The sequence below is a fragment of the Ictidomys tridecemlineatus genome, unplaced genomic scaffold, assembly GCF_052094955.1.
Source record: "Ictidomys tridecemlineatus isolate mIctTri1 unplaced genomic scaffold, mIctTri1.hap1 Scaffold_55, whole genome shotgun sequence".
Lineage (NCBI taxonomy): Eukaryota > Metazoa > Chordata > Mammalia > Rodentia > Sciuridae > Ictidomys > Ictidomys tridecemlineatus.
In genome coordinates this window covers 1582431-1601467 of record NW_027523660.1, presented here as the reverse complement: position 1 = coordinate 1601467, position 19037 = coordinate 1582431, and the positions used below count along the sequence as shown (strand labels likewise).

The 19037-nt window shown below is 31.4% G+C and overlaps 1 pseudogene across 1 annotated transcript in view; it reads right to left on the bottom strand.

Moving 5' to 3' along the window:
- The window catches only part of LOC144374022 (solute carrier family 35 member G2-like), a 100719-nt pseudogene extending 84870 nt beyond the window's left edge, over window positions 1–15849 (bottom strand). The window contains exon 1 of the transcript XR_013433564.1: window positions 15749–15849. The product of XR_013433564.1 is annotated as a solute carrier family 35 member G2-like (transcript). The remainder of the gene's footprint in view (window positions 1–15748) is intronic.
- Between the last annotated feature and the right edge of the window lie 3188 nt (window positions 15850–19037).

The window sequence follows — 19037 nt, the reverse complement described above, 5'->3', positions numbered from 1 at the left end:
TATGTATGTGATTAATGAGAAAAACATTAACTGGATGCATTTGTTAATATTTTAGTCTCAGTGAATTTTCTTTCAACCACCAAATTTTCATAATATATTTTTTTAAATAGATACTTCCTATTTTATAATAGTTTTAAGTTGAAAGAAAAGAGACAGAGTACAGAGTTCTCATATACATCAATCACATCCAGGTGCCCTTTCTGCTATTATCTAACATCATTATGGTATATTTGTCACAAATAATGAGCCAATATTGATAAAGCTAATAACAACTAAAATTTATACTTTATTTGTATTTCCTTGGTTTTTACCTAATTTCAATTTTTCTGTTCTAGGATCCCATCCAAAATATCACAAAAAGTGATACTTTTCAAGTCTACCTATACTGTATAAGCTCCTATACACTGTGATATTTTCTCAGACTTGAAAACATTTATTTTTATTAAAAAATCAAACAAATTTTTAAGTGTGCAAAACAATAGGGTTAACCATAGGCATAAAGTTGTACACCAGATCCTTAAAGTTTACTCATTTTGTATTCTTGAACGTTTACATGCATTGTTAAGCAACCAACTACCCATTTTCTCTTTATCTCTGTCCTTGATAATCATCATTCTGCTCTCTGATTCTATGAGTTACATAACTCATATAACTGGAATTGTGCAATATTTGTCCTTCTATATTATTTCACTTGGCATAATATCATCCACTGCCATTCATGCTGTTACATATTGCAGAATTTCCTTCTTTTTTAAGGCTTAGTATTATTCCATTGTTTACATTTACCTATTCATCCTTCAACAGACACTTGCTACTATATATACCCTAGTTATAGTGAATAATATTGCAATGAACCTGGGGATATAGATATCAAGGTACTGATTTCATTTTTAACTTTTAAAGTAATTTCTATTCTATTTTCCATTTTTACTCCCATCAATATGTAGAGTTCTAATATCTCCATATCCTTGCCAATACATGTCTTTTATTTATTTATTTATTTATTTATTTTTTGTGGAACTGGGGATGGAACCCAGAAGCCCGCTATCACTAAATTATACCCCAGACTATTTTATTTTTTGAGACAGGATCTCACTAAGTTGCCAAAACTGATCTCAAGTTTGCAATATTCCAGTCTCAGTTTTCCAAGTAGTTGGGATCACAAGTGTGTGGTTGGCTGTCTTTAGTTTTATTTGTTTACTAATAAGATTCAGCAACAGATGTGAGGATGATATTTTATTGTGGTTTTGATTTACATTCCCTAATCACTAGTGATGAAAAGCATCTTTTCATATTCCCATGAAAAGCATTTCTGTGGTCTTTAAAGAAATTATTATTTGAGTCCATTACCCATTTTGTAATTAGGTTATTGGTTTTTCTGTTACTACGATAAAGGAGTCCCTTACATACTTTGGAATATCAGCCCAGAATATGATATATGGTTTCCAAATATTAGCTTCCATTGGATAGGCTCCCTTTTCACTCTGTTGATTGTTGCCTTTTCTATATAAGCTTTTGAGTTTATATTTCACTGCTAAGAATGATGTCATGAAGATTTCCCTGTTTTCTTATAGTTTTAGTCTTGTGTCCTATATGTAAGCATTTAATCTTTTTTTAGTGAATTTTTATATATGATGTAAGATTAAGGTTCCAATTTCATTTGTTTGCTTATAGATAATTTTCGCAACAACATTTCGTTTCCCCACTGTGCACCCTTGACACTTGTTGAAGATTACATCACCATATATGGGTGGATTTATTTTTGAGCTATTCTGTCCTTTATGCCAATACCATTCTGACTTACTTAGTGTGATTTTGTATTTTATTGTTGTTTGGATAGGAGGTGTGAAAACTGAATCCAAAGTTTCATGGCAGGATGTACTCTAAAATTAAGTTAAACCTTTAGCTCTTGTAATAATATTACGAAATTGGGAAGGAGGGTGCCTACAGATTTGTTCTTCTTCCTCAAGATTAACTTGAATAATCAACATCTTTTATGATTCCATTACTTGTTTTTTCCATTTCTGTAAAATAAAAAAAAAATTACATTGGGATTTTGATAAGATTTGCATCAAATCTGTAGATCACTTTGGGAAGCATAGAGATTTCAACAATATTAAGTCTTCTAATCCATAAATACAGAATATATTTATGTTTTCTCCAATACATAAATACAGGATACCTTTACATTTTGTTTGTGTTGTCTTGAATTTCTCTCATCAATGTTTTACAATTTCAGTGAATAAGTCTTTTACTTTCTGGGTTTACTGCTATATACTTTATTCTTTTTCATGCTACTGCAAATGGAACTGCTTTCCTAACTTTCTGTTAGCATATAGAAAGACAACTAATTTCTACATGTTGATTTTGTATCTGGCTACTTTGGCAATCTCATTTATCAACTCTCTAACAGTTTTCTGCACAGTCATTTTAATTTTTTTATATATTTATGATATTTTTTGGTGGTGCTGGGGATTGAACCAAGGCTGAGCTATATTCCCACCCCATTATAGTTTTCTATACGTAAACTCATATGTCATTTTCAATTAGGAACAATTTTACTTCCTCTTTTCTGACATAGATGCCTTTTATTTCTTTTTTCTTGCCTAACTGCTCTGGAAAGGTTTTCCAGTACTATGTAGAATAGAAGTATGGAAAGGTGGGCATTCCCAATTTATTCTTGATTTTAAAGAACACACACTTAGTTTTTCATTATTGAGTATAATGTGAGCTGTGAGCTTTTCCTATATGGCTAATTACTTTGAAGTAATTTATTTCTATTCCTGATTTGTTTTGTTTTCTTTAATGTGAATGCTGTTGAATTTTATCATTTTCCCTTCAAATACTCAGATGATATAATTTCAATCTTTTTCGATTACTGGAGTGTGTGCCACATAATTTTTATATGCTAAATCATCTTTGTATCTCATGGATGAATTCTACATGATTGTGATGGTATGACTGCATTAATATGCTGCTAAAGTTGGTCTGTTAGTCTTTTGTTGAGAATTACTTTGCACAGTCATCAGAGATACTGGCCTGTAGTTTTTTTTCCCCCTGATATCTTTGTCTGGCTTTGATATCAGGTTAATATTGCCCTCATAAAAATCAGTTTGGAAGTGTTTCAGCTTTTTCAAATCTTTGGAGGAGATTGAGAAAAAGAATTGGTATTAATTATTCTTTAAATACTTGGTGGACTTCATCAGTGCAGCCATTTGGTGCTGGACTTTTCTTTCTTTATTACTGAATTAATTTAGGTCTGTTCAGATTTTCTTTCTTCATAACTCAGTTTTGTTAGATGGCACAGTTTGAGAAATTTATTCATTATTCTATGATATCCAATTCTTTCGAGAATTGGGTGTATAATTATTTATAGTAGTCTCTTATGATTGTTTCTGTTTCTGGGGTATCCGTTTTAATGTCTCTTCTTTCATTTATGATTTTACTTCAGACTTGTTTTTTGATGACACAAAAGTTTTAAAAATAAGAGGTTATGGATTTTACTCAATATCCTCTAATTTGTTTTCTTTGATGTTTTACTCATTGTTAGATAGGGTTTATGTTCTATTTGTTTTTTTGCTGTTGCAGTTTGGTAGAGTGGATGACCAAAAGGAAAAACTGTGGTGTTTATCATATCAAATCAAAGATCACCATAACTAAACAGTTCTGATTATTAATCTTAATTAATCTTAATCATGCAGGTGAGGTGATGTTTGTCAATTTTCTTTACTATATAGTGACGCTTCTCCCTTTCTTCCTTATTGTATTCCTTAAAAAGATACTATGGACAGCCATACTTAAGGGGTAGGGAGTTATGTTGCATTTCCTCAAAGTTTATATAGATATCTACATTAATTGCAACTGATGCTTTCAAGTAGTCCCAAGAAAATCTAAATCCATGAATGAAATTACAAAAAAGATAAACATGCAAATGATACCACAAACTGCAGAAGTTTCAAAATCATTCATTTCCCTAAAAACCAAAAATTTTTAAAAAGTTCAATGCTATGACTTACTGTTTACACAGATACTCTCCCAATCACCCAAAGGAAGAAACTACTTTAAATGGATAAATATAAGTTCTGATTATGATAACAATATTATTCATATAAATCTTATGCCAAAAAAGTTAAGAGAAAGACATATAATATACGCTCCCCCCAAAAAGACACATTTTGAAAGGCACGTGGAAATTTATGAAGCATTAGGAAACTATTAGGATAAAAATAATTACAGCACAAATTCAAAATATGAAAGAAATATGAAAATCACTTTTTCTCTGATGACTCTTGTTCTGTCTGCATTCTTTATACGAGTTCTGATGGAAATAATCAAAGTGAAATAACTCATACAGTGAGACATTAAAGGATTACGTTCTCAGGTACAGGCTAAATAACTAGTAAATGTAACATCTCATTTTGGAGAACAGTGTTTTTTGATAACACATAAAAGGAGAAAAACAGTTTATCTGAGAATTTATAGTAAAAAACTGATGGTTCAACAAATATCCTAAATTCATATATTATGATTCAGAAAATCCCAAACTCCATTTAATTGCAAATGCTCCTAGTTGGTAGTATTGTGGAGCAATACCCTTCTTATGGAAATATACTTATATCTTAGGTTTCAAATAAATGAGAGGGAAAAACAAAACAAAACAAATGTTGAAATAAAAAGTAATGAAAATATACCAAGAAAATAAACTGTTAACACACAAAACAACAGGCAAAAGCAAGATTGTAGGAACAGGCTCTCGAAGGCTTAAAATATTATAACTATCAGATACAAACTGTAAAAGAATGTTTAAAAGGAAAATACAAGATTGAGTATCTGGGGGCTGAGACTGTGTAGAGCACTTGCCTAGCATGTGTGAGGCACTGGGTTCAATTCTTAGCACCACATGTAAATAAATGAATTTTAAAAAAGGTCCATCAACAATTAAATAAATATTTTTTAAAAAAGAAAGGACGGGGATGTGGCTCAAGCGGTAGCACGCTAGTCTGGCATGCATTCGGCCCGGGTTCGATCCTAAGCACCACATACAAACAAAAATGTTGTGTCCACCGAAAACTAAAAACTAAATATTAAAAATTCTCTCCCTCCCTCTCTCTCTCTCTCTCTCTCTCTCTCTCTCTCTCTCTCTCTCTCTCTCTCTCTTAAAAAAAAAGAAAGGACAACAAAATATCTCCTCTTTAATTAAAAAAAATTGAATATCTGCAAAGAGAAATTCCATGGAATTCCAAGGAACCAAACAGCTATAATTTATAGAAACAGACAATATATCAATTGAAATAAGAAAGCTTAAGAGATTGGCAAAGGTGAAAAGAAAATAAGTAAACTGGAGGATGCAGGGTATGGATATTAAGAAAGTAGCACAGAAATTTGAAAATATGCAAAGGTACATAGAAGATTACATGCAAAGTTTAAACAAAATTCCTGAAGAGAACTTAAAATGTGAAAAGGTAATATTTAAATTGAAAATAATCAAGACATTTTGGAACTGCTGAAACACATCGATCCAAAGAAATATATTCAAGAGTTAGAAATCAGCATAGAGAAAGTCAAAAGAGTAGAAACAAAGAGAAAACCCTCAAGTTTAGGAAAAGTAAATATTGAAAAATTGAAAAAATGTTTATTTTGAATTCTTTTAAACAATACAAGGCACAATGTCCTCAATATGCTGAATGAAAACTACTGCCAATATTATAAGTGTACATATATACACATGTACATTTTAAGAAACACATAACAAATAAAATTTCAGAAGAAGTTCTATAGAGCCAGTCACTAGTAGAACCTCAAAAGAATTTCTAAATGCTGTTCTTTGGACAGAAGTGATCTCAGATACATCTATCATATGTATCTACTATAAAACATATCACTATAATTAACAATACTAGATTATATATTTAAAAATCTGGTAAGATGATAGATCTCATGTTAAGACTTTTCAATCAGAATTTAAAGAACACAATTCAGTTTTATGTACATAAGAAGCATCTAGAAGGGAAGGGTACATGAATAACAAAAGAACAAGAACAGAAAGGTTGGGCCAGAAAGGGAGGAGGCAGGTGGAATGTGATGGACATCATTATCCAAAGTACACGTATGAAGACATGAGTTGGTGTGAACATACTTTATATACAAACAGAGATATGAAAAATTGTGGTATATATGTATAATACGAATTGTGATGCATTCCACTGTCATGTATTTAAAAAAATAAAAGCAATTAAAAAAAAGGTTGGGCCAGAAAGACAAGAAAACTATTAGGCCTCATTAAAATTCAAATATAATCAAGGAGAAATGCATAAATGTAAAATCATGATGTCAAGTTTTAATACATGTGCAGTGCCTGTCAGAAGCAGTAAACAATAAATTGGGATTAAAAATATTTAAAGAAAAGTAATAAACTTAACAATGAACAACATACAACTTAAAAATGCATAATACACAGAGCTTTCATGGGCACATAAACTTTTGCAAAAGTTGATGATATCTCTTAAAATAACTCTGTAATTCCAGCAACTCAACTCGGGAGGCTAAGACAGGAGAACCCCAATTTTAATGACAGCATTGGCAACATAGTGAGAATTGGCTCAAAATAAAAAAAAATTAAAAGGGCAGGAGATGTGGCTTAGTGGTAAAGTGCCCCTGGGTTCAATACCCATAAAGAAAAAAAACTACATAGACCATTTTCTCTAGGGTCAAATTAAAAAAAAGGAAGGAAAGAAGAAAGAAGGGAGGGAGGAGGAAAATCAATGTGCAACAGAGGTTAACCAGAAAACTTTTATGTTTGGAAATTTTAAAAAATGCTTTTAAATAGTCGAATACAAAATGTAACTGGAAATTAGAAAATATTTTAAATTAAACAGGTGAACAGGGGACATGATAAGGAGCTATAAATATATCTAAAATATAAGGGAATATTATCAACAATGCCATAAAACATAGAGGTAAAGTGGAGAATTTCCCAGAAAAAAAATGTGCCTTTTCAAATAAATAAAACACTTGAACGGTGCCAAATCAGTTAAAAAAAATAAAACAGTAGTTTAAAATCTCACAACAACAGAAATTTCAGGCCCAAGTGCCATGAATTCTACAAAACATTCTGAAAAGAAATAAGTTGAATCCCATATACACTTCCTAAAGACAGAAAAAAATGATATTTTTACAATTCATTTTGCTAAGATAAGAAAGCCTTGATACTAAAAATGGAAAGAATAAAAAGGGAAAAGTACAGGTATTCTCATTGATAAAATATAGATATATCCTGGATTTGTGGTATATAACCACAATCTCAGGTACTTGGGAAGGCAAGGCAAAAGAATCAGAAGTTTGAGGCCAGCCTGGACAACTCAGGAGACCCTATCTAGATCCAGAATTTTAAAAAGTTTTTAAAAAGAGCCTGGAATGTAGCTCACTGGTAGTGTACTTGCCAAACAAGCATGAGGCCCTGATTTCCATCCCTAGTACCATAAACAAATGAACAAACAAAAAGGATACACATACTAAATCCCCCAAAATATATTAACAAATCAAACTTCGTGATAAATTTAAAAATTTGATGGGGGAATGAGAAGAGAGCTGTAAAACGATAGGGGATTTTATGATCAGTGAGACTATCCTATATGATACTGTAACAGTATATAGATTATCATGAATTTGTGAAAACTCAGAATATTACATCACAGAGTAAACTCTAATGTAAACCATGGACTTCAGCTGATTATAATGTATTGATATGATTTCATCAATTACCACAGTAATTGATAGATCTTAATACAAGAAATGGAGGTAGAAGGAGGATAAATGAGAACTATCTATATTTTCTGCTTATTTTTTATATAAGTCTAAAACTGCTCTAAAAATAAAGTCTTTTGACAAAAAAGGTTCTATTAATAATGAATGCTTTTAAATGGTCAAAATCCAAAAATAAATTTAATGACAGATGTTCAACCCCCCCAAAAAAAATCTCTAACATAGTGAAAAAAAAACCTAAATGGAGAAATAAAATGACTGTGAATTATAAGATCTGATTTCATAAAAATGTAAATATATCAACCACGGATGTATAAAAGTATCATTAATCTTTGCACTTCCACCTGTGAACTACTTTGACATGAACAATGATGGTACAGGAGACTTTCCACTGTCATTCAGTGGGTAGAGCCTATGATGGAGAAATGCTCTACAAAAAAGAATAATCCAGCCCCAAATGTCAATAGTGTCTATCCAAGTTGAGAAACTCTGATACACAAATTCTAACAAGTTTTCTAATTAGTTTTACTAAGTTTATTGGTAGAACTAATTACAAAACACACAATCTCACATGCACACCAAGAATTTTCTAGTCAAGGGATTTTTTTAAAGTAACAAATTAATTATTAGAATACAGAATCCAGAAGACTTTCCTGTAAGCAAATACTTTGCATATGCTAATGGTGCCATTGTACAAATAGTAAAAAACTAGAGGACTTTTCACACTTAAAAAATCTACAACTCCAGATGGAGTAAAAATCTAAATTTCCAAGGTTAAACTGAATATAAATAAACTTTATATAAACTAGAAGTTTTTATTTAAAAACCAGGAGAATATTTTCTTGACTATCACGTAAAGAATTTCTTAAATAAGTTAAATGTGGGGTCCTATACCTATACACTTAGCAACCTGAGAAGCTGAGGCAGGAACATCATAAGTTCAATACTAGCCTCGACAACTTCGTGACATTATCATATAAAAAACACTGAAAAAAGAACTAGGGACATAAAAGTGGTAGAATGCCCTTGGACTCAATCTCTAGTAATACAAAAAGATGAAGGGAAAAGGGGGAAAAAAACAACAACAAGAATTTCCCACATAAAAAACAAAATGCACATAAAAGAGAAGACTAACAAATTTCATTACATTTTAAAATTAAGAACTTAGGCTCATTCATTCTTTCAACAAATATTTATAGGTGCTAGAGATATAACAGAGAAAAAAACAGATAGAAACCACTTCCCTCAAATAATAATATATCAAATTATGAGAATGAGGAGAAAAAAAAGAAGCTACTGCAAGGTGGGAAAGGACAGCATATGTGAACGTCTAGTGCGTTCGGGTCCCTGGGTAAGTGTCACGAAATAACCGGGACACAGGGGATACAGAGCCAAGGCAGAAATTGCAACTGCATGCTGAGGTTTATTTGCAAGTTTCTTTTATATTCTTCTTCTAACAAAGCAAGCAATTCTTCAGTAACATTTCATCTACATTTGCCCAAATATCATGTCTCAGCGGGTACACAGAGCTAAATTCAGATTGTTCCTGTTCATTTGATAAGTACCCTCCCAAAGTTCTTTGTAGACATTATCTAATCCCCGAATGTACTGTTACCAGGTCCAGTATGCAGGAAGCTTCTTCCTCTAGGCCAAACCATGCAGAAGCTTGTGTCTTGTGATAAGGGGAAGAGAACTTTTCCTCCTCCTAGCTGTGGCATGCCTTCAGTTGACCTAAATCACAGCCACACCTTCTTGCAAAGTGTCAGGCTGAGGGAGCTAAACTCTGCACACTTAAACCCCAACAAGCATATGCATGTGAGTATATGTGTGTAGATATATTTTTTTTCAACAAGAGACTAGTATTATCAGAAAAATCTTATAAATCAATAAAAAAAAACGACCAACATTGCAAGAGTAAAATAATCAACTGATATATGAAACAGTACACAATCTCAAAAGCAGGAGAGGAAATAAAAATGAAAAACGTAACATGAGACATTGGAAACTACCTCACAAGACAAATCTAAAAATATTGTCAATACTATGTTTGAGCAAAGATATGAAGCCATCTGATTTCAGTGACATTGACTAGTTAGAGCATTAAAATTAACTACAACCATTTCAACAAAGTATGGCCATTATATTTTCAAGCCCAGCAAGCACTTTGACTCCATGGTATATAAATCACACCATTTTGTACAGGGATACTAACTAACATGTATAAAAGATAGTTTATAGTAAAATTGTTTATATTACCTACAAGCTAGAAACAATTTAATTTCTTTCAAGGGTAGAAGTATAAATAAACTGGTATGCTTATAAAACTGATATTTTATAGAAGCTCTCAAAATAGGGCAATTTGCCTATCCAGGGGCATTTAGCAACCTCTACAGAGATTTTTGATTGTCATAACTCAGGGAGAGAAGAAAGAGAGAAATGTCTTATTGGTAACTAAGAGTTACAGGTAAAAGATATTGCTAAATGTTCTATGATACACAGGAGAAACCAAAACAACAAAGAATTGTCTTTATCATATCATTGTACATAAATAGCTACAGTACAGGAAACATAAAAGTAAACAAAGAGTAGGTATAGTTAACTATCCAAACAAGGAGAGCAGGCAAAACTATTTTATTTAAGGACATAACCACTAATTATAAAGCTATAAAGAAAAGCCAAGAAATAGTTCTCATAAAATCAAGGTAACACTTATCTCTGTGGGAAATGGAAACAGTTGTGATGGGGAGGGTCATACAACACAGAAGGGAAGGTTCTTGTGAAGTCCTGGCAATATTCTTTTCTTTGACTGGAGTACTGGTAACACTGGAATTCATAATATATTAAATTATAAAACCTATACTTACATATTCTGTATATCTTCTGTATGTATAAAATGTCACAACTTAAAGAAACTTAAGAAAAATGATAATGTACTTTTACATGTTTAGAGATAAGGATTCATTAAATTCAAAAGAGAATACTGATTAATACATAATGAACCCATTAAATATACACTTGTTAGTTTCTAAGCCACAGGCACATATATACACACACACAGATAAGGATACCAGTGCCATTTATTTACTTGGGAGAAGACAATAAATCATAGTATTGCAGTAGGGACATAAAATAAGGGGAAAACATCAGAATTAGAAGTGTGTTATGTAGCTCATTACTACTCTCATTAACTAGAACCTAATTAAGCTCCTTCTGAAAATATCTTATGTTTAGTAATCTTAGTTTTCATAAGTACTGCCAGAAAACCAATATGGAACCAAAATTGAGGGTGAATCCAAAGATTGGGTGTCCAATAGGTACACACATACATTATTAATTATGGTTATCTAAGAGTAACATAATTTTATTTTATCTCAATTATATACATATCACTTTTCTTAACAGCAGCTACTAAGTTGTGAGGACATAAATAACAAGTTTGGATATAACTATTTTATAAAAGGAACCATTGTATTTCTTTTGGCCTAGAGGTGCCACAAAAAAATTCCTGTGACACTAATGGGCTCACAAATTAGGAAAGTTCAAGAAACTGATTAACTGCTCCTAGGTTTAATTCTCTGGCAATCCTGCACTCCTAAGGAGCATTTGGAAGTCAATATAAGTACTACAAAACAGAAATATTAGTTATGATAACCAAATAAGAAAGGTTATTTCTAATCATCAATTCTCAAGCATATACTTTATATAAAAAGACATTTGTCAATGAAAAATATTTATCATTACCCCACATAAACACTTTTGAAATGTTATGTATTGGTGTAAACCAGAATGTATGCATATATTCATCAATATAATGTATTTAATAAAATATATTACTTTTGAACACGGCTAACACATTCATTTAGGCAAACATAATTCTATTAATCAATCCCTATAGTTATGTGAAAATCCCTTTTAGCTTCCTCATAAATTTATTTCTATAAACATTTATAAAGTTATACAACTTAAGACTACAACACAAGGTTAACAGTTTTAAACTTTTCCTTTGTCATCATTCCCTATTCATTAATACTGAATATATCTTTTATTAAGTTAGTTGGCCCATTTTGATGGAGGGCTCCCACAGTAAATAGAATTCTTTCTAAATGGTTCAAATGAAGAGACTTTTGTGAAAAGACTAAAGATAAATGGGCAGTTAGGGAGGCAATCAGTGGTGCTGATGCAATCTAAGATAGCTAAAGTTGGAAGCCAATACTGTATCCTAGGGTTCAAGATCCAAGATGAGAAAACAATACTGTCCATGTTATTCAGTCATGGTAAGATGTTCCATTTGCCTTGTCATTGGTTGTGGTATCCTTCTACTCTGTAACTAATGGTTAAAAAAAAAGCCTCTCGATACACTTACTCTCTTCCTATTTCAAGCCAATTTTATTTATTAACATATTAATTGTACAAACTAACAGGTTTCACTGTGATATTTCCATACATGTATTTATATCATGTGTTGATCATATCCAATCCTCCCTTCTACCCTTTCTCCCAAACTCTTCCCTTTCCTAAATAGTCCTTATTGATAAACAGTCCCCTTGTTAAATAGTCCCTATTCCATCAAGACAAGTTATGTAAACATAGATTAGTCATTTGATCTTATGCAGCTTTAGGGGAATAACTGATACAATAAAACTTGAACCTGCATTTTAGAAATTTAATTTGTAACAAAAAGGTCTGTATGTATGATACAAATCTTACCTCAACATATTAGAAATATAGTTCATTTGTCCTTTGTTGACCTTCATTATACTGTGCCTATTATATAAAAGTTTTCAGTTCTCTTTTTAGTACAGTTTAATTACTGTATGGAATGATATGATTAATTTGTTTCATTTGCATTCAATTTTAGAACTTACACCTTCATCTTTCTTGATTTCCATTTTATTTTTGTTGAGTGTGTGAAATTTTGAGATAGCATTCAAAGTTAAGGACTATTCAAAAAGCATTTTCAACCAGGCATGGTGGTGCATGCTTATAATTCCTGTGGTTCAGGAGGCTGAGACCCTGCGCAACTTAGCAAGACCCTGTCTCAAAATAAAATAATAAAAGGGCTTGGGATGTGGCTTAGTGGCAAATCACTTCTGGGTTCAGTCTTTAGTACCAAAAAAAAAAAAAAAAAAAAGGTATTTTCAAATTAAGTATCCATCCCCACCCCAATTCCCTCTATATTTTTCCAGCTAATTCTCATTCTCACTCTCCCTCCCTTTCTTTCCCCTCCCCCACAATCCCTCCCTATTATTAACCAATCTCATTGATCTCTGGTTTATTCTTTTTATATTTCTTTTCAGTCATATAAGCAGATACATGTGTATACCTAAATTTCTCCCTTCTTAGGAAAAAAAAGGATGTATACTTCAGATTTTCTTTTGCACTTTGCCCTTAAAAATTTATTAATGCATGTTAGCACAGATATTCCCCATTTTATTTGTTTAAAGTGCCACAAAAGCCCAGTGTGTAGTTATACCACAAAGACCTGTTCATGAATGCTTTCTCTTTCAGTAATCACAATAGTAAAGATAGTAGAAAGAACCTGAATATCTAAAGACAGATGAATTGGTAAAGAATTTGTGAAATTCATATATAACATGGAGTATTAATCAATCATGAAAGAAAAATGAACTACTGATACATGCTACAACTTATCTAATTGTCAAAAATATACGGTGAGTACGAAACATCTTTATGTGTCCTCCAAAAATTCTTAGGCTGAAATCTTAAGTCCCAGTGCACTGGTATTAGGAGACAGGGATGAAGGAAATAATTAGGTTATGAGAGTTAGTGACATTATAAGGTACCCTTCATAGTTCTTTCACCCTCCTTTTATCATGGATACAACATGAAATCAGTAATTTACAGCCTGGAAGGGAAACCAAACAAGGACCAGACCATACTGGCACTCTTATCCTAAACTTCCAAAAATAAATTTTTGCTTTTTATAAGATAACCAATCTTTCATGATGTTACAGCCACCCACACTAAGACAGCTGCACGATATAAACTGTATACTTTAAAATGGCTATTACATAGCCAATCCCAAAAGAAGAAATGCTTAATGTTTTCTCTGATTCATAGTGGGGTAGGGAGGGGGAGCATGAGAAAAATAGACAAACTCTAGACAGGGCAAAGGGGTGGGAGGGAAAAGGAGAGGGCAGGGGGTTAGCAAGGTTGGTGGAATGTGATGGACTCATTATCCAAAGTACATGTATGAAGATACAAATTAGTGTCAACATACTTTTTATACAACCAGAGACATGAAAAATTGTGCTGTATATGTGTAATAAGAATTGTAATACATTCCACTATCATTTATTTTTTAAAAAAATCAATTTTTAAAAATGGCTGTCATATAAATTTCACATCATATTTTTAAAAATCACACTGATACCATTTTTAAATCATTAAGCTGAAAATTTTGAGAAATATAGTACTGTTTAAAATAACAAAAAATAAATATAAAATAACAAAAATAAATATATATTTTTCCCTAAAAAAGGGGGGGGCATGAAAGCTTATACACTAATATGTTTTGTGTTATAGGTATGGAGAAGAAATTGTATGCATTTCAACCTATAAGTGTGGAAATTAGAAGGCTAGAAAGAAAAATAGATTGGAGGACATATAATAATTTAGACAGGAGCCATCTACTATGCAGAGATAAATGAGAAGACAAAAAGTGTAAAGACTTTTTATTATATAACTTAAAAATTATTTTTAGAGCCATGGGAATACATTGCAGGAGTAAAATTTTAAAGACTACTTACTACTTTTAAAGTTAAAACCCAGAACTCTTGGAATGCAAGAGATAATATATGAAAAACATATTATCAGTGGTTGCTCCAGCAATTTTACCAGAGTAAAATGAACAAACTTTCTTAGTTTTAAATAGCCTAATCTCTACCTACTCCCTGCCAGTCTCTAAACTCTAAGGTTCAGCAATTGAATTCTGTCCTGGAGTGAATTGTGGCTTCTTGTCTTTTTGTACACTGCTACTTTTTGCTGTTCTCTTCAAACGTCCTTATATTCATTTCAGGGTCTGCTTCCTCTAGGATGTATTGTTTCGTTGTTTTACCATCTCCCCACATTAACATATACAGGTACAGCCCAGCTGGATCAGAAGCTCCTCCCTATTATTCTCATGATCTTTTGGGTTACGGATATAGACAATAAATGAAACTGATTTTGGCCCTAACTGTATGAATCCAGATAAACTTACCTAAAACCTTTAATCTCAGATTCTGATCTATAAAATAAGAATCACAACTACCTGATAAGACTGTTAACACAGATTAAATCAACTAATGTAGTTTAGAAAAGCACAAGGTTTGACATATCTAAACAGTCATTAAATAATATCTGGTTTTTATCATCATAACACTTCACTGAACTAGTCATATATTTCCTTTATTATTCCTTACAATAAAGACACCTTTAAATATTAGACTCTTTTAATCTAAGCTATAACTATTCTACATGAGAAAAATATCTAGCAAATACCTGTTAAAATGATAAAAATATCACTTTAATTAAATTGTTTTATGGATTTCCAACAAACTGTAAATTTAATACACAAGTTAAGAGTTTCAACTATTTATATATGAGGATCAAAATATTTGCAAATGCACAAAATTGTGAATGTTAGCAACTACCACACTTTCTAACATGAAGCTTATGTACAAAAATGAGTAAAAACAACAAAATGTTATGATCTAAAAATTCAATTCAAAAAGCTATTGCATAAAATTCATATTTCCTCCCTAAATTTTCAAAATTTCAGAAACGCATTATTTTATAGGAGCAAAATGGAACTAGAACAAAAATGAATATCCTTAAATAATTTACCAATTATTTTCTCTATCAGAAAAAAAAAATTAGTACATAATTCTAGAATGAATTATATTTGAGTAGTGCAGGTGAAGTAAAAAGTCACACTGCTGGGCTGACAGGCTCAATGTACATCGTTTATTTTAATATTCTGTACCTCGACATCCTGAACACTGGATAAAAAAGTTGATTAAATCCAGAAGTGTGATGTCCCTGTCTTGCTTATATGATTCAATCCAGTCATCCACCACAGACTGTGGGAAAAAATATATAAATATAAACTTCAAAAAATTTTGATAACATAGCAAATAAATTTTCCAAAAGTTTGTGTTTGTGGGTATATTTGAATAAGAAAACTACTTATCTGACACTACTTCTCTGTAGCCAAATAAAAGCAAAGATCACTCTTTTTTAAAAAGGTCAATAAAATGTACATTACTAGTTCTTATTCACAATACACCAAACAAACTCGACTTTACCAATCCCTTGAAGTCAAGCAAATATAATTATTCAGAAACTATATTATAAAAACAACCTCAAAATTAAGACAACTTCACTCCTTACAGATAAATGTTTTCTGAGTATCAGAAAACCTACTAAAGAGTGCAGAACATATATAACAAAATGAATTTTTTTCAGAAATAAAAGGAGGGTTCAATATTTCGAAATCAAATTTATGAAAAAATTAAATGGTTGCACTTCTTAGATTTCAAAACTGTCTGATAAAATTAAGTCAATCTCAATAAAAAAATACTTCTACAAAAACCAGAGTAAGATGGAGTCTACTCAGAGAAAATAAAGACAAAGACTAAAATACATTTGTTACTAAAATATTTAAGACATTTCAACTAAACAAGCAACAAAGCAAGGATACCCCTTGTAGCCATTCAACACAGGTTTGAACCTTTTGTTAACGCAAATATTAGTAAAACACTAATAAAAACAAGTCTCTTTTGCTACAAATAAGAAACTTAAGGCTCTGCTACAGTGATTCAACAGACTAATAAAATAGAAAAATTTGATAAGGCCATTGATAAAAAAAAAAGGCTTGAGCATTACAATAACTAGACAACATAAAAGGAAGAGAGGTTTGTTCACAACTAAAAATGCCAAAAATAAATTCAAGAGAAGTACAAGCACTAATAAGGAAAATGTTTGAAAAATTTACAGGATATAAAAAAATGACATAAATATGTTCTGAATTTAAAAACACCACCACCAAAAAGTTCAGTTTTATCTCAAAACTGTATTGTCTTCTCAGCTTCTGAGGCAAATTAATGAGATTTTAGTTGGCATTCTAGTTAGCAAGACTGTTTGGGATATTCTTTGGTGGGAGTTGAGGATGGGAATCAGAATAAATATATAAAACATAATACATTTTTTAAAATTTTATTTGTGCACTGAAGTATGTTTGTACACAGCAAAATGCATAAATCTTAAGTTACACCTTAATAAACTGACCAATACAGCTATGTAATAAACAAGAAAAAGAAAATATTTCCAGAATTGAAACATGTTCCTTCCTGATACTTTCCTGTAAGTAATCATTTCTAATCCAAAGGGTAATTATTATTCTGACAGTTATTACCAAAAATTAGTCTGATATGTTTCATCTTTTGTGTTTCCTTCCAGCAAAGTTATATTAGTAAGATCCAATTATGTTATTTTTCATATTAGTAATTCCATTTTTGTATTGCTGAGTAGTGTTTTACTTTATAAATTGATAATAATTTATTATCCATTTTACTGTTAATGGACATAAAGCTGTTTTTAGATTAGGATAATTACAAGCAAACTGTTTTAAATGTACACATCTTTTGATGAACATACACATTCTTTTCTACTTTCTATATAATCAGCAGTAGACTTGTTAGTATACAGAATATACATGTCAAGGGTTAGCAGACTATGACAAGCAATTTCCCAGAAACAAGTATAGTAAATTATACTTCCACCAACAGAATAGGGACAATATAGGAGATTTCCAGATGCTCCATGTCCCAATCAATACTAGGTATTTATAGTCTTTTTAATGTAGTCCATTCTGGCTGGGTTAACCTTCTTTTATTACTTTTTATTGAAAAGAATCACTTTCATTTCTTCTAAGTAAAAAGAGAAGACTTTTTTTGTACATAATCCTATCTTCCTATCTTATCAAACAGTGTTTGGGAGGTTTTATTTAAAAAATGAACAGAAACTAAGAAAAATATTATGGTGGTAGGAGAGGGCAAAAATCAAAAAGTATTGTATGGTTATCTGTTGAAAGTTCAGCTCTGCTGAGAGTTAGGTCTCATCACTAGTTCAGGATAATGGTGAGAACCAGGGAGTAAATGCAGAAACTTTAAAGATTTAGCACCCAAGCAAAAAACTTTGTGAGACCTTGTTAAAAAAGTGTGGCACAAGGCTGAGGAAGAATCTGTTTCTACATTTCTATGTCGGTCCACCATTGTGAAAGCATTCTGAACATGGTGACAGAATTTTTCATTCCCTGGTATTGATTTATATTCCCACCAGTTATACATGAAGAGCTCAAAACATTCTGAGAAAACCTGTGTGTTGGAAATTGCATTAGAAGTACTAAAATTTACTACAAAGTTACTGAATATAAATCAGAAAATAACAGACAAGTAACATAAAAGAACAAAGTACAGAAGTAGTTTCAGATATACAGAACACATTACACAGAAAGTATTTCAATTTTAGAAGGAAAACATCAATTTATTAATAAATTATATTAACATAATTGATTATTCATCTAGGAGTTTAAAAATATCATACTATTTAAAAGCTCTCAGAAGCCAGGCACAGTGGCACACTTTTGTAATCAACCTATTCAGAAGGCTGAGGCAGAAGGATCGAAAGTCTAAGGCCACGCTGGGCAACTCAGAAAGACCCTGTCTCAGAATAAAATAATAAGGATGGGGGGTGCCCCTGAGTTCAATTCCCAGCACTGCAAATTAATTAATTAATTAAATTAAATATAAAAGCTACCAGAAAAGTGTGGGGACAAAAGAACATGAGAATATAAAGAAATAAAGAAGCGTTGGTAGACAGAAACTACAGACATATATGTATGAGAAGTATTACTATGGGCATAGGTGGGTAGATAATGCAGCCTGTTACAGAGGACCTTGTGTGGGATAAAAGTTTAAAGAGAGAAAAAGAATAGAAAATCATAAGCATGCCTCATAATCAAACTGCTGGAAATCTTCAGGAAAAAGAAAAAAAATCTTAAAGGAGCCAGAGGATATATATGTGGGAATGACTGACAAGAAGGATGGTATATTTCACACCAAAAAATAATGCAAGCTCATGGATAATGGAATGATCTAGTTAAAATACTGAAAGAAAGAAAAAAATATGTCCATATAGAATTTTTTTAATACAGAATCTACCAAAAATAAATCTTCCAAATAAAGGCAAAATAACTTTTAAAACAAAACACT